This window comes from Podarcis erhardii (assembly GCF_964252035.2).
Source record: "Podarcis erhardii genome assembly, chromosome: 8".
Taxonomy (NCBI): Eukaryota; Metazoa; Chordata; class Lepidosauria; order Squamata; family Lacertidae; genus Podarcis; species Podarcis erhardii.
The window spans coordinates 39,034,782-39,050,713 of NC_138499.1; the positions used below are offsets into that span (position 1 = coordinate 39,034,782).

Here is a 15,932-nt window from a genome sequence, read left to right on the forward strand (position 1 = left end):
GGCCATTGAGATTAGCCTGGCCGTCTCAGTGGAAATCTGGGGAGGCTGAGGTGGACTTTCCAGTGGTCAAAGTGTGGTTGTGTCTTCATGCCCGGCATCTATTTCCTGCCCTCTTTCCCCACTGCACCCCCACACCCTGCTTCAAAGGAGGAGGGAGGGAAGGGGAGCCATGGATCCTCTGCTCGCAGCTGCAGCGGATTCCCTCGGCTTTGAAGCAGGAAAGTGGGAGAGTGTAAGCTGCTCCCCTCCCACTTTGCTGCTTCAAAGGGAGCTCAGGAGGAGGGAATCTGCTGCAGCCGCGAATCCATGGGTCCCCTTCCTTCCCTCCTCCGTGGTTGCTTTAAAGCAGGAAAGTGGGAGAGGAACCGCTTACATGGGTATAAGTGGCTCCCCTCCCACTTTCCTGCTTCAAAGCAAGCCACGGAGGAGGGAGGGATGGAAAGAATCCCCTTCCCTCCCTCCTCCCTGGCTCAGCTAACCAGCAGTGGTTCTTGCTGGCCTTACAATGAGCTGGACGGCAGCCCTGTCCATCCCTCTTCCCGCCTTGCTGCAAAGCCAGCCAGAGCCACAGACACACCCTATGCAGCTCTTGCTTTAAAGGGAGAGCTGCGCAGAGCATGTTACCAGGATAATAGGATGTTTCATAAAATTGGAGCCGAGTTTACTCAGCAGGTAGGCCAGGTGATATAGTTCCAGATTTGGGAGACCAAAGCCAGCTTCCTTAGTTGGAAGTTGCATTTTATGTAGTGATATTTTTGGTGGCTTTGTACCCCATAGGCATGATCTAAATAGGTGATTTGTTTTTTGGAAGTAAAATTTGGGAATATATATTGGTAATACTCTAAGAATATATAAAAGCTTTGGAACAACATTCATTTTGAGGACGTTAACCTTTCCCCAAAGGGAAAGGTTTAGAGGTCTCCACCTTTCAATATCAAAAGAAATCTCATTAATAATTTGATTCAAATTTAATTTTACAATTCGGTCTATATCCAATGAAATCATTATACCCAAGTATTTAATAAAGTCTTCTGAACTTGATGGTTTCTATACTATGTAGCCCTTGGCCCAACTGGTAAAATCTCTGATTTTGTCCAATTTATAGAATATCCCGATATTCTGCCAAAGGTTTTTATTTTCTCCATAATTTTTGGAATTGTTTCTTCTGGTTTTGTAATAAATAAAAGGATATCATCCGCAAATAATAAAATTTTGTATTTATCTTTGTTGTGTTTTACATCTTTGATATGTTCATGCTTCCAAACTACTCTTAAGGACCATCTACTTTCGGAGTTCCCTGATAACATTGAGGAACACTGGACCAAAATAAAAACATCCATTGTTGCAGCCCATGAACACCTGGTGGATAAAAAAATGCTCAAGATCTCCAGCACTTAGCCAACACTCATGATGCATAGAGTTTCTTTAAATCCACAAAGACCATCTATGGGACAATAAATCATGGCATGCCCCCTATGCTCAACAGACAGTACCACACTTCTAAAAGATAAAAAAGCTATTGCACTGTGATGGAAAGAACATTACCAACATCTCCTTAACCACAACTCTCTGTAGCTGCTGAAGTCCTCTCACAAATTCCGCAAAAACAAATTAGAGATGAGCTTGCAGTATCTCCAAATCGGGGAGAGTTGTGTATAGCTATTAACCAAATGAAAAACAACAAAGCGAGCGGACCTGATGGGATGCTTACCTGTATATGGTCTTTATTGACGTGACTAAGGCCTTCGACACTGTAAATCGTGTTTCCCTTTGGACTATCCTTCTGAAAATTAGTTGCCCAGATAACATCATTCGGTTCCTCCATGATAATATGACAGCAACAATCACAGATAACAATGGCTCTCAAAGTGAACCATTCACAGTGTGTTCAGGTGTTAAACAGGGTTGTGTTATCGCCCCAACTCTATTCATTCTATTTAATGCCATGATCCTGCACTTTGTCAAAGGGAAATTCCCCACCAGAGTAGAAATTATATATCTAACAGATGGAAAGCTCTTTAATCTGAGTAGGCTGAAAGCAAAGAGTAGGCTGAAAGCTAATAGAGTCTTCCCCGGGAATGGGGATCAAACTGCCCTTTCTCAATTCTGTCAGCCAACTCTCAATTGCAGAGTCTGTCCTTTGTTCACTTAGTTCAATTTCTGCGTCTAACTCTTCCCCTGGGCTCTGGGGGGCCACGTTCCTGACACAAGAGAGGATGAAGGAAGATACTGAAGCGGTGAAATTCATGAAGAGGCTCTAGATAAGATGACCATTTTGGAATTAAATCAAAAAGATCTGATTCTTTGTCTGAGAGGTATATCAGAAGATGTGATGGTGGAATTAAGTGAAAAAATAATAAAATAACTTACTAACCTGATTGAATTGGAAGAAGAATTTTCATGTGAAATCTAGATAGGCTAAAGCAAAAACAAGCAAACAAACTGCTGAGTGACTGTTTGTTGTTTTTTAATTCAAAGAGAATTCAGGACAGAGTAATACAGATTCACTACCAGAGTAAATAACAAATATTTGACAGATACACTGAAATATAACAAAATCCCTTATTGTTGGGTATATCCTCAAGCACAATCTTTTACATGTAAAGGAAGAAAACAAAGGTGGCGGGATCCCACTGAAGCAGACTAATTCTGGAGAAAATATGGGAAAGAATTAGCAGGAGAAAGGGCATTTGGTATGGAAGCAGAACAGGAAGAAGAACCAACAGAGGTTAAGACAAGAGACAGAGACAAGAGACAAATAAAGAACAAGATGAATGCAAATGGACTTAATAATAAACTGAAAGAAACAAGATTGAACATGTGGTTAAAAAGTTAAATTTGGATGTGATTTGCTTTCAAGAAACACACATTGTGAAGAACCATAAAAGAATTTTGATTAATAAAAGATTGGGAAAGGACTTTGTAGCCTTTGATGCAACAAAGAAGAGAGGCGTGGTAATGTATATAAAACCTGAACTGGATCCAAAGAAGAACAAAGAAGAATATTGATAACTCTAATAACATCAGAAGGAGAAAAAACATTGCCAATACAGTAGGTGTGTATGCATCAAATCAGAAAAAACTGGCCTTGAAGAAATTCTATTGGAAAATATGAGTTGAAATATATTGATGGGAGATATGAATAGTGTAGCTTCCCTAGAATGGGATACAATTATAAGAAAAAGTGATACCAAATACCTGGGGGGGGGGGAGAGAGATTCGTCCCATCCCTCTGCTGCTTCATTCCAGTCCCTGATACCAATTCTGTCAGGCATCATAAAGACTATCTACCTCTCTTCTCTGTAATAACATTCCCCAACACACCCAATGATTTTCAGATCAAAAGTTTGGGCCTTTGTTCACATCATCTTCAGGAACAAATGCCCAACAAATTCTTAAATCCTGATCAGTCTACTCCGTTATTCATAATTGAGGCTATGGCAGAAAGAAATCAGCTAAGATGGAAACTTGAGTCTTTCAGGAGCTAAAGGATAAAGGTGTGTGTTGGTGTGTGTCGGTGTGTGTAAGTGTAAGTGTAAGCCTGGTTGCTCCGGCAACTCTGGGCGGCTGAGAACATAATAAAAACACAGCAACACATCATCAATTAAAAGCATCCTGATACAGGGTTGCATTCAGATGTCTTCAGAAAGTTGTGTAGTTGTTTATCTACTTGACATCTGATGAGAGGGTGTTCCACAGGGCGGGAGCCACTCCCAACTACGAAGGTAGCCTGCCTGGTTCCTTGTAACATCACTTCTTGCAGTGAGGGAACCGCCAGAAGGCCCTTGGCGCTAGACCTCAGTGTCCGGGCAGAACGATGGGGGTGGAGATGCTCCTTCAGGTATACCGGACTGAGGCCGTTTAGGGCTTTAAAGGTCAGCACCAACACTTTGTATTGTGCTCGGAAACGTACTGGGAGCCAATATAGATCTTCCAGGCTGGGTGTTATATGGTGCCAGCGGCCACTCCTTATCACCAGTCTAGCTACCAGAATCAACACAGAATTAACCTGTGCATCCATGGACAGATGTGAGTTCAAAATGACCCCAAGGTTGTGCACCTGATCCTGATTATTCAATACCTTCTGAATAATTCTATTATTCAATACATGGCAGCACGGCTTAGGTTTGCAAAGTTGCGTCTGGCAGCACGGCTTAGGTTTGCAAAGTTGCATCTGAAAAAACCACAAGACTTCTGGAACAATGTCCTTTGGACAGACGAGACCAAAGTGGAGATGTCTTGCCTTAATGCACAGCACCACCTTTGACAAAAACCAAACAGCATCAGCACAAGCAGCTTGGGGTGGTGATTTGGGCTTGTTTTGTAGGCACAGGAGCTGGGAACCTTGTAGTCATTGAGTCAACCATGAACTCCTCTGTATACCAAAGTATTCTAGAGTCAAATGTGAGGCAATTTGCTGACAGCTATAGCTTGGTCAAAATTGGGTCATGCTGTTAACAGGACAAGGATCCCAAGCATACCAGGAAATCTATCACAGAATGGCTGGAAAAGAACAGAATCAATGACCTAGTCAAAGTCCAGACCTCAGCCAAATTGAAATGCTGCGCAAGACCTTAAGATAGCTGTGCATAAACAGATGCCAGCAAACTTCAATGAGCTGAAGTGATGTGAGAGACTGATAAAGTCCTACAGAAAATGATAGCTTCTTATTGCTGCTAAATGTGGTTCTACAAGCTATTTAATAATAAGATGTACTTAGTTTTTCACACATGGCTTTTCCATATTGTCTTTATTTCTGTTAATAAATGGCACGGTGTAATGTGTCATTTGTTGTTGTTCATCTGAGGGTGTGTGTGTGTATAATCACATTTTTAAATGTGGAATTGTTCCCAATGTAGTAAACATTCATATAGATTTGTTTTGGGATGCCTCATAGGAATAATAGAATAATAGAGTTGGGGTGAACCACAAGGGTCATCTATGCCAACCAGCTTGAAGCTGAATCACTCCTTTTTGAGAGCAGATGGGCCTCATGCCTTCCTCCACAGACATCCTATTGGGAGAAAGCCAGCTAATGGGTGCTAGACGAACAGGCCTCTGAGTTCCTGGGCCCTTGACCAGGACCTGCCAGCCACAGCTGCTTTGTTGACCCCTTGGGATAACTCTGTGTACCTACAGAGGTCTGCAGCCCACAGGTTCAAACCAAGTGAAAGCTTATCTCTATAAACATAAAAGAGATGTGAATTATAGACATTACTCTTTCACTTGTAATATTATTTCATGTTTCAGTTAAGCACTTACCTTCCCATTATAAAAGGGGAATTCTGGGTGTATTGCAGGATAGGGCAAGAAAGCACTCGTATGTCTTTGAAAACCTAGGACCTTCTGAACACACAGCAGGTGCTGAGTTACTGAGCTAGGGTCCCTTCCAGATAATTAATAAACAATCCAGCACAATTCTGTGTATATCAGCTTAGGTTTAATAACATAATTATTAATGCTTCCTATAACAGACATCTTGTCAGAAACACTGCAACTGTTTTATATGGACTAGTTAGCTTTGTAATGCTTATCAAATCGTTCTGAAAGAGCTCTTAACATATTTCCTGGCCTCCTTTCGCGCTGCGCTCTGAAGGCTTCAGGCAGCTATCCCTGAAGCATGGAGAGCAAGAGGGGTCGGTGCGCACCAGGCTTCAGTGATAGCAAAGCGAAGCCTCCGGAGTGGGGAGGGAGCGCTCCCTCTGCACTTCGGAGGCTTCGCGTTGCTATCGCTGAAGCCAAGGGGCCTGCATTCGTTCCATAGGACGCACACACATTTCTCCCTGATTTTGGGAGGGGGGAAAGTGCGTCCTATAGAGCGAAAAATACGGTAATAATAAATAATTCAGATTGTAATTTAGTTTTTTGTTTTGTTTTGTTTTTGAATTGGATTATGATTTGATTTGCAATGCTTTCCCCCTGTTGGCTTGGACAGTAGTGTACACTTGACATCAAAGGTAAAGGTAAAGGTACCCCTGCCCGTATGGGCCAGTCTTGACAGACTCTAGGGTTGTGCGCTCATCTCACTCTAGAGGCCGGGTGCCAGCGCTGTCCGCAGACACTTCCGGGTCACGTGGCCAGCGTGACGAAGCTGCTCCGGTGAACCGGCACCAGAGCAGCACACTTGACATTAGCTACCATCCATATCTTTCCCAGCTTCAAATCAACACTGACTAAAAGAAATTAACATCCTAGCTGTGTTTTAAGTTGACAGTGTGGAAACAGGCTCATAGTTCATACAACTAGTTTTTACACGGACAGTCTCATGGACTGCAAGAAGATCAAACCTATCCATTCTGAAGGAAATCAGCCCTGAGTGCTCACTGGAAGGCCAGATTGTGAAGCTGAGGCTCCAATACTTTGGCCACCTCGTGAGAAGAGAAGACTCCCTGGAAAATTGAGGGCACAAGGAGAAGGGGACGACAGAAGACGAGATGGTTGGACAGTGTTCCTGAAGCTACCAGCATGAATTTGACCAAACTGCGGGAGGCAATGGAAGACAGGAGTGCCTGGCATGCTCTGGTCCATGGGGTCGTGAAGAGTCGGACATGACTAAATGACTAAACAACAACAACAGGACATTTGCAAACGAAGCAGGGTCTACTATGGTTTCAAACTGAATGAGAGACTTTGATGAGATTCCTGCATTGAAGAGGGTTGACTAGATAACCCTTGGAATCCCTAGTCCAGTTCTACACTTTATAATTCTATGAACATTTTTTTTTTACTTACATTCCTGGTAAGTCTAAATCGCCTTTGCTTCAGTCACCTCTCTGTGGATGCAGCAGAAGTCCTGTCTGGTGCACTTTTTTGTAGGCTAATTTCCACCCCTATGGAGAAAGGTCCCTTTCTGTGGTGCTTTAAAGAGACTGTGATGAGTGTGCCATTTGTATGAAGAAACCAAGCATTGTGAAAAAGACTGCTAAGAGGTTGTGCCCATTTGTAATTAAAATTATTGTAATTAAAGTCACACCTACAATAGCAGCCATGTCACATAACAACATATTGGGTCACAGAACACCAGCTATTGACTAAGGGGTAAAGGTAGGTATTGTGACAAGTGTGTTACCTCCATTTGCTGGTGGCTTCTCCCACTATAAGTTGTGTATGAGATAAGAACATGATGTAATACACAAACCTTAATAACATGTTCTGTTTACAATATAGAATCCTAGTGCTGCTCCAGTAAAAGCTCTTCCATTGGCACCAAGTCCAGCATGCGTTTGTCAGTTAAGTCAGAGCAATAATCGCATACATACATGTTGGTCCATTTTACTCTGTCATGCAGTGCCTGCAATTCAGTCACAGACTCATTAAAAACTGAAATTCATCAGGCGGTTTACAATATGATGATGATCATATCTATCTACATCTACATCTACATCTACATCTACATCTACATCTACATCTACATCTATATATCAATATCAATATCAATATCAATATATTTATTTCTATATTTATTGTCAGGCTTTGGGGGATTTTATCCGCTCCCCCTCCCCTGGTGGCAGCAAGAAGCAGAGAAAAACAAGAAGAGTTCTTACTAATGAGTTTATTCAATCATCACAGCGAGAGACAATGGCATTGCTCCAACTAAGATCCTCTCCACTCCCTTCCTACCAACAGCACTTTTCCTTACAGTGGCTACCGGCGGCTAATTGTCTCTGAGTCTTTTGCTCTTGCACTCTCAACAAACGCCGGGTTCTGGGAGAAGGGGGGTCAGATATACTCTCCAGTGAAAACATCTCAGCTGGCTGCTCTGGCTCTGTCTCCTCACCATGGCATATCTTTCTAAACATATCTGTAACTTGCCTTGGAATGCCCCCAAATTTGCTCTCAGCCTCAGTTTCTTGCTGGTTATTCATCTTCTTGTAAAAACAGAGCAAAAATGAGGAAGCACAGAGAACCAAATGCACTATTCTCAATAATGGATAAAGCAAATCAGAAGCATAAATAACCACCCTGGGTGATCCACTGAGCTCAGGTATTGCTGTGAGTCGTGAAGGCCGCTCCCTGCAAGGCCCTTTCCACCTGGCCTAGGGGGTGGGGCCCAGACTCACCAGTTCTACTAAAGCGGTGCCTGGTGAGACCAGAGGGACATTGCCTGATGACAAACCCTAACTATTGGATTATTTTGTCTCATCTTTTAGTGCCTGCCAAAGAGCTGTGTCATGCTTATGATAATGTTTTATTCTTTTGTTAGTTAGTTATGCTGTTTTAAATGTGCATTTTATATTTGACCTCACGTAGCAGTGGTTTTTTTAAAAAATGTTCAAGTTTTGTTTTTTGTTAACTTACTTTGTGGAGTGTGTATTCTGTAGTTGACCTCCTTTGTAATGTTTTATTTTGAAATCTTTGGGATAAATCTTATTTTGAAATCTTTGGGAATGGGAAGGCAGAAATCCATGCGTATGGAAGTTTGTGCTGAGCCCATTGTCTGAGAAGGATAATTCAATGGTGAAATTCGAAGTGATGATGCAGTGCCCTTCTATAAGGCTGGGGGATCCATTAAGGTGGTCTGTTCCCAGAGACTTATGGTATCTGGTGGATTCCTGAATACTCAGGAATTTTCAAGTTGGCATGCTCACCACTTCTGTCAAAGTCTTGCTATAGAAGTGGGAATTAAGGTAGGCACTTGACAGGTTGTCTCTCAAGTGTCATCCTCAACACTCTCAACTGCCTTCCTCAACACTAAAGCAAACAGGGCTCCCTCATATTCTCAGGAGTGTCAGGCGATGAAGTAGGACAGTGCCTGGAAGGGACTCAGCAGCTTGCAAGGCAACATCTCTCTCTGGAAAGCCTGTGGTTTTTATCTGCCTTTTAGAAGACAGGAGTGCCTGTCTTCCTGTGGTCCATGGGGTCACAAATAGTCAGACACGACTAAACAACAAAGTGGTTTTAATGAGTTTTAATTAGCTTTAACTCTTCTTCAAGAGATTCATGAAGTGGCTAGTGAGATTAAGATACATGTGCTTTTTATGTTTTCTGGTTCTGTTTGGCTTTTACAAGCCATGGATATTTGTTCTTAATGAGTCTATGACTGAATCACAAACAGAGTGTTGCGAGTACAATTCCTAACTTTATTACTTAGTCAAGAACTGGTTTTCTGTGACCCAATATGTAATTGTACATTATGAATGTGATTGTAGGTGTGACTCCATACTTTGATTACAAATGTTTGATTACAAATGGCCACGACTTCCCTGAAGCAGCCTCCCCACGTCTTCTCTCTTTTTCACAATGCTTGGTTTGTTCATACAGATGGCACACCCACCACAGTCTCTTTAAACCTCCACAAAAAGGGACCTGTCTTCATAGTGGTGGAAATTATCCTACGAAAAAGTAGAGCACCAGACAAGACTTTTGCTGGTCTCAGAGAGGGATGACCAAATTCAAAGCAATCTAGGCTTACCAGGAATGTAAGTAAAAGTTTTTGTTCATAGAATCATAAAGTGTAGAGTTGGAAGGGGCCCAATGGGTTGTCTAATCAACCCCCTGCAATCTCAACAAATGATTCTTGCTTAGTTTTGCAAATGTGCTAGTAGTTGTGTTATTTGTCAGTTACTGTGCAGGGATCAGCAGAGAAGAAGAAGAAGAAGAGTTTGGATTTGATACCCCGCCTTTCACTCCCTTTAAGGAGTCTCAAAGCGGCTAACATTCTCCTTTCCCTTCCTCCCCCACAACAAACACTCTGTGAGGTGAGTGGGGCTGAGAGACTTCAAAGAAGTGTGACTGGCCCAGGGTCACCCAGCAGCTGCATGTGGAGGAGCGGAGACGCGAACCCGGTTCCCCAGATTACGAGACTACCGCTCTTAACCACTACACCAAACTGGCTCTCGCCAGAGAGAGAGAGAGAAATGCTGTCTTGTCTGTATGTGTGTGTAAAAACCAGTTGTATGAAAATCTTAGCCTGTTGCCACATTGTCAACTTAAAATACAGCTAGGATGTTTGCTACTTGCGGAGATGAAATTAAGCACTTACAGTTTTTCAGATATTATAACACTGAGAAGCAGAAAATTAATTCCTCCCTGTAACACAGCTATTATTGGAATCAAAACAGCTGTGGTTTAAAGCCCACATACCCTTATCTGGTCAGGTGGCAGGTTTTAAATTGAATAAATCCAAAACCATGGTTTTAGAGAAAAATTTAACATCAGCAGAGAAGGAAAGGTTTCAGGAAGAAACAGGTTTAACATTGGTGAAAAAAGTGAAATACCTAGGGGTGAACTTGACTTCGAAGAATGTAAATTTATTTAAAGATAATTATGAGAAGTGTTGGTCAGAAGTGAAAAAAGATCTTGAAATTTGGACAAACTTAAAGCTTTCCTTACTGGGTAGAATTGTGGTTATCAAAATGAATGTATTGCCAAGAATGTTGTTTTTGTTTCAGACGTTACAAATTATTGACAAAATGGACTGTTTCGAGAAGTGGCAAAAAGAAATTTCTAGATTTGTCTGGCAGGGCAAAAAGCCCAGAATAAAATATAAAATTCTTACTGATGCAAAGGAAAGAGGGGGGGGGGTTGCCCTGCCGGACCTTAAGTTATATTATGAAGCAGCAGCTTTCTGCTGGTTGAAGGACTGGCTACTTCTTGAAAACACGGACATTTTAGACTTGGAAGGATATGATAATGTTTTTGGGTGGCATGCATATTTGTGGTACGGTAAGGCTAAAGTTTATAAAGCATTTAAAAACCATATTGTCAGGAAAGCATTGTTTAATGTCTGGATGAAATATAAAGATTTATTGGAAAATAAAACCCCAAGGTGGCTTTCACCTATGGAAGCAAAGGCCCTGAAAAAGCTTAACATGGAATCTAATTGGCCAAAATATTGGGAAATTTTGGAGCAGGGGGGAGACAAAGTGAAATTGCAGAGTTATGAGAAACTTAAGGATAAGGTGCGAGACTGGTTACATTACTTTCAAGTAAGAGAGGCCTATTATTTGGACAGGAAAATTGGTTTTCAGGTGGAAAAATCAAAGTTGGAAACAGAATTGTTAGAACCCAATGCTAAGATATTGTCGAGAATGTACAATCTGCTGTTGAAATGGAACACTGAGGATGAAACGGTAAAATCTGCTATGATAAAATGGGCACAAGATGTTGGTCATAATATTATGTTTGTTGACTGGGAACAGTTGTGGACCACCGGTATGAAATTAACGGCATGTAATGCCTTAAGAGAGAATATTATGAAAATGATATATAGGTGGTACATGACCCCAGTCAAACTTGCAAAAATCTATCATTTGCCCGATAATAAATGTTGGAAATGTAAAGAAACTGAAGGGACATTCTTTCACCTTTGGTGGACGTGCCCAAGGATTAAGGCTTTCTGGGAGATGATATATAATGAACTGAAAAAGGTATTTAAGTATACCTTCTTGAAGAAACCAGAGGCCTTTCTCCTGGGTATGGTCAGCCAATTGGTGTCAAAGAAGGACAGAACCTTTTTTATGTACGCTACAGCAGCAGCAAGAGTACTCATTGCAAAGCATTGGAAGACACAAGATCTACCCACCTTGGAAGAATGGCAGATGCAAGTAATAGACTATATGGAAATGGCTGAAATGACCGGCAGAATTCAAGATCAAGGAGAAGAGCAGGTGGAAGAGGACTGGAAGAAGTTTAAAGTCTTTTTTTTATATATATATATAAATATTTATTAGAGTTTTTAAATACAAATACACCAATAATAAACAATCTTACTTCTATCACAACGCAGTTTCATCACTTCTTTGGACTCCCTCACGTCTCCCGCTCCCATTTACATCGTTAAAAGGTTTTTCCAAGCAAATTTATCAACTTGTTTACAATCTTATATTCTCTCATTTAAGTATAATCTAGCAATTCTCCATAAAATTTATATTTTCTTTAATCTCACTTATCATCAAATTCAAAATCTAATTTAGTGGTGGCCAATTTTTTATAATCTAGCATCCTTCTTAACATTCAACCAAATTACAATGTTTTTGTAAATACATCTTAAATTTCTTCCAGTCTTCCTCAATCCTCTCTTCTCCCAGGTCTCGGATTCTGCCAGTCATCTCGGCCAGTTGCATATAGTCCATCAGCTGCATCTGCCACTCTTCCAGTGTGGGTAGATCTTGAGTTTTCCAGTTTTTTGCGATGAGTATCCTTGCTGCCGTTGTTGCATACATAAAAAATGTTCGGTCCTTCTTTAGCACCTTCTGGCCGACAATACCCAAAAGGAAGGCCTCTGGTTTCTTAGTGAAGGTATACTTAAATACCTTTTTCAGCTCATTATATATCATTTCCCAGAAGGCCTTCACCTTAGGGCATGTCCACCAGAGGTGAAAGAATGTTCCTTCATTTTCTTTACATTTCCAACATTTATTATCAGACGAATGGTATATTTTGGCAAGTTTAACTGGGGTCATGTACCATCTATATATCATTTTCATTACATTTTCCTTCAGAGCATTACATGCAGTGAAGTTCAGCCCAGTGGTCCATAACTGTCAGGGAACTGCCATGGGAGAGACAGGTGGTGGACAGGCTCCAGGAGAATAGGAGAGAATCTGCAGCAGAAGAGGGAACCAGCAGGGGGAGTGCAGGAGTCACAGCGGAGGGGAGGCTCTGGGATGCTTCCAGTGAGAGTAGTGGAGAGGTAACGGGACCCCCGTTGGGAACTCCCACCCTTCGCCGGAAACTGTCACGCAGAGAGTCACGAAGGCGCATGTCCGCTTTTATGTTGGCGTAAATTCCGTAGACGCCCACTGTCAGATACTACCAGCGACTGACGGAGTCATGCTTTGGGGGCTCTGTTAGTGCATCGGTTTGGATGACCAGCCAAACCCCAGAGGGATCAAGCTTTTACGCACAAGCAGCTCATTATCCCATCACAGCAATCTGACAGTCTTTGAAAGCAGCTTGTGCAAGCAGAAGGCATCATGAGCGAACCAGCCGGAACCGGAGGAGCAGGAGCTGGAGCTGGAGCAGGTCCAAGCCTGGAAGAAAGGTACAGGGCGTTGGAGGTCCAGCTGGCGCTGCAAACGGCGAGGCTCGAGGAGAGGAGGGCTCAAGATGCAGATAAGGGGGAGACCACCCCACTTGCCAGACGGGTGCCTGGACTGGTGCAGAAATTTGGGGGGGATCCCCGGAACTATCAAGCCTTTAGGACAGAGATGCAATATGCTCTCAATCTACTGTTTGATGACTTCCCCGCCGAGAACTCTAGAGTGGCGTACGTGATTGGCCATCTAGAGGGAGGGGCGAGGGAATGGATTCGGCCCCTGATGGCAGCCAATAATGAAATCTTAAAGGACACAATGAAGTTTTTCCGCGCCATGGACTTGATGTTTTCCAGCGAGATCGAGCAGGGAGTGGTGCGCAGGCAGTTAATGGCGTGTAAACAGGGGAGCCGATCTGTACGTGAGTACTGGACTGAGTTCACCATGCTGATTCATAGACTTGGGTGGGACCTTGCTAGTGAAACTATTCAAATGCTGTTTGAAGAAGGTCTCTCTCCGGCAGTGAAAGATGAACTTTCCCGGGCGCCTAGGGCGGAGTCTATGGATCAGCTGACTAAATCAGCGCTGTCCATAGGGGCGCGCCAGGAAGCTAGAGCTATGGAAAAGCGGGAAGGAAAGGGGGAACGTTGGAAGGACTTCCGCATTCCAGAGATTCCGGAGCAGCCTTTCCCGCCAGCAGAGCCGATGGAACTTGGAACAGCGCGCGCGCGCGCAGTTTCAAACACCAGTGAAGGGCGGAAGAAGGATGGAAAGAGCGGAAAGAGATGCTATCTCTGCCAACAGCCAGGTCACTTTGCCAGAGTCTGTCCGCAAAGGAAGGAATGGCAAGGGATGGCGGGAACTGTTGGGGGGAAGGAGGAAGAAGAAATCACGGAGCAAGTAAAAGCCAACGCCTGGTTGCCAACATCACAGGCACAGCAGCCAGGCCAGGGAGTAATGAATGTGCCCACGCCGGAACCTCCAAGACCAGCGCTTGTGATAGAGGTGTTGCTGGAACTGGCAAACGGACACCCACTGAAGATAAAAGCGCTATTGGATTCAGGTAGCTCATGTAATTTCATGAGCAAAGAGTTTGCAGCTGAACACCAGATACAGACTATCCCATTGAGTAAGCCTTTGCAGGTTACCACGATGGATGGGAGGGAGCTGTTGGGAGGAGAAGTGAGCCAACAGACTGTACCAATGATAATGAGGGTGGCACGACACACCGAACTGATAGCGTTTAACGTAGCCACCTTGGGAGGAGCTCCTATTATCTTGGGTATGAGCTGGCTGGCGCTACACGATCCGCTAGTAGGCTGGCATCAGAGAGTGGTTTCCTTTGGATCAGCACATTGCCTAGAACACTGCAAGGAGAGAGAGGCTCAGGCAGGCGCCAGGGCCACTCTAGCAGGGATGGAAGTGATGGACAAGGGGAGGGTGCCACCACAATACGCTGACTTGCTTGACGTATTCAGCGAAAAAGAAGCAGATAAACTGCCCCCGCACAGACCCTTTGATTGTCAAATTACCTTACTCCCAGGAGCACAATTGCCAGTGGGCAAGCTGTATGCAATGTCAGACAGTGAGATGCAGGAGTTAAGGGAGTTCATTGACAAGAATCTCAAGCGAGGTTTCATCAGAGAGTCACGAGCGGTGGGGGGCAGCCCAGTGTTCTTTGTGGACAAAAAAAACACGGGCAAGCCCAGGCTTGTATGTGATTTCAGGGCCCTAAATGCAGTGTCAGAACCAGTGACTTTCCCTATGCCTAGAATTGATGACATTCTAACACAGGTGAGAAAAGGGAAAATTTTTACCAAGCAGGACCTTAGGGGGGCATATAACTTGATACGTGTGAGAAAGGGGGATGAGTGGAAGACCACTATGTTCACCCCCTTGGGGGCCTTTGAGTACCTCGTTATGCCTTTCGGATTACAAGCGGGCTCCGCCTGCTTTCAATCATTCATGAATCACGTCCTGGGGCCACTGCTCTACAAGAACTGCGTAGCGTTCTTAGATGACGTCCTGGTGTACTCAGACAATGAGGAGCAGCATGTGCGAGATGTAAGAGAGGTACTGAGCAAGCTGCGAGAAAACCGGCTGTGGGTGAAACTGGAGAAGTGTCAGTTTCATACCAAGGAGGTGGAATTCCTGGGGTACCGGTTGTCTGACAAGGGATTGGCCATGGATCCCAGCAAGGTTCAAGCGGTACTGGAATGGAAAACACCAAAGACCAAGAAGGACGTGCAAAGGTTCCTGGGCTTCGGAAACTTCTATAGGAAGTTCATCAAAAACTTTGCCCATTTAACAGCGCCCATCACGGATTGTCTTAGTAGCAAAAAGAAATTTGTTTGGACGGGAGAAGCGCAGAGGGCGTTCGAACGCTTAAAGCAGGCGTTTGCGTCGGAAGACCAACTTTTGCACGTGGATCTACAACAACCAATGAGAGTGGAGACTGACGCGTCAGACCGAGCGGTGGGGGCCGTTCTTCTCCAGCCGGGAAAAGATACGTCTGAATGGAGACCGTGTGCATTCTTCTCGCGGAAGTTGAACAAATCCGAGAGGAACTACACAGTGTACGACCGAGAACTGCTCGCCATTCATGAAGCATTCCGGAAATGGCGGCACTTGCTGATTGGGGCGCAGCACAAGGTTCAAGTCCGAACTGACCACAAAAATCTGGAATACTGGAGAACAGCCCGAGTGCTGAACCAGAGACAAGTGAGATGGGCCCAGGAGTTCTCCAAATTCCACTTTGAGATTCGTTACGTGCCCGGCTCCGAGAACGTGAGGGCGGACGCTCTTTCCAGGAAACCTGAGTACTTAGAGGGGGAGGGAGCGCCTGAGGCAAGGCATGTAATCCCTGAAGACCGCTGGGTGTGTGGGGTGGCATTGGTGGGGCAGAGGGAACTGATAGAGGGTACGGAGAACGATGAATACGCCCAAGAGAAACTC

The 15,932-nt window shown here is 43.9% G+C and overlaps 1 protein-coding gene and 1 long non-coding RNA gene across 2 annotated transcripts in view; one reads left to right on the forward strand and one right to left on the reverse strand.

Moving 5' to 3' along the window:
* The window catches only part of LOC309348968 (DGAT1/2-independent enzyme synthesizing storage lipids-like), a 152,267-nt gene that overhangs the window by 47,123 nt on the left and 89,212 nt on the right, over nt 1-15,932 (reverse strand). The window lies entirely within an intron of this gene.
* Nucleotides 9,283-15,932, forward strand: part of LOC309349053 — a 31,125-nt gene continuing 24,475 nt past the window's right edge. Inside the window, exon 1 of the long non-coding RNA XR_014159633.1 lies at nt 9,283-9,419. This is a non-coding gene — a long non-coding RNA (uncharacterized lncRNA). The remainder of the gene's footprint in view (nt 9,420-15,932) is intronic.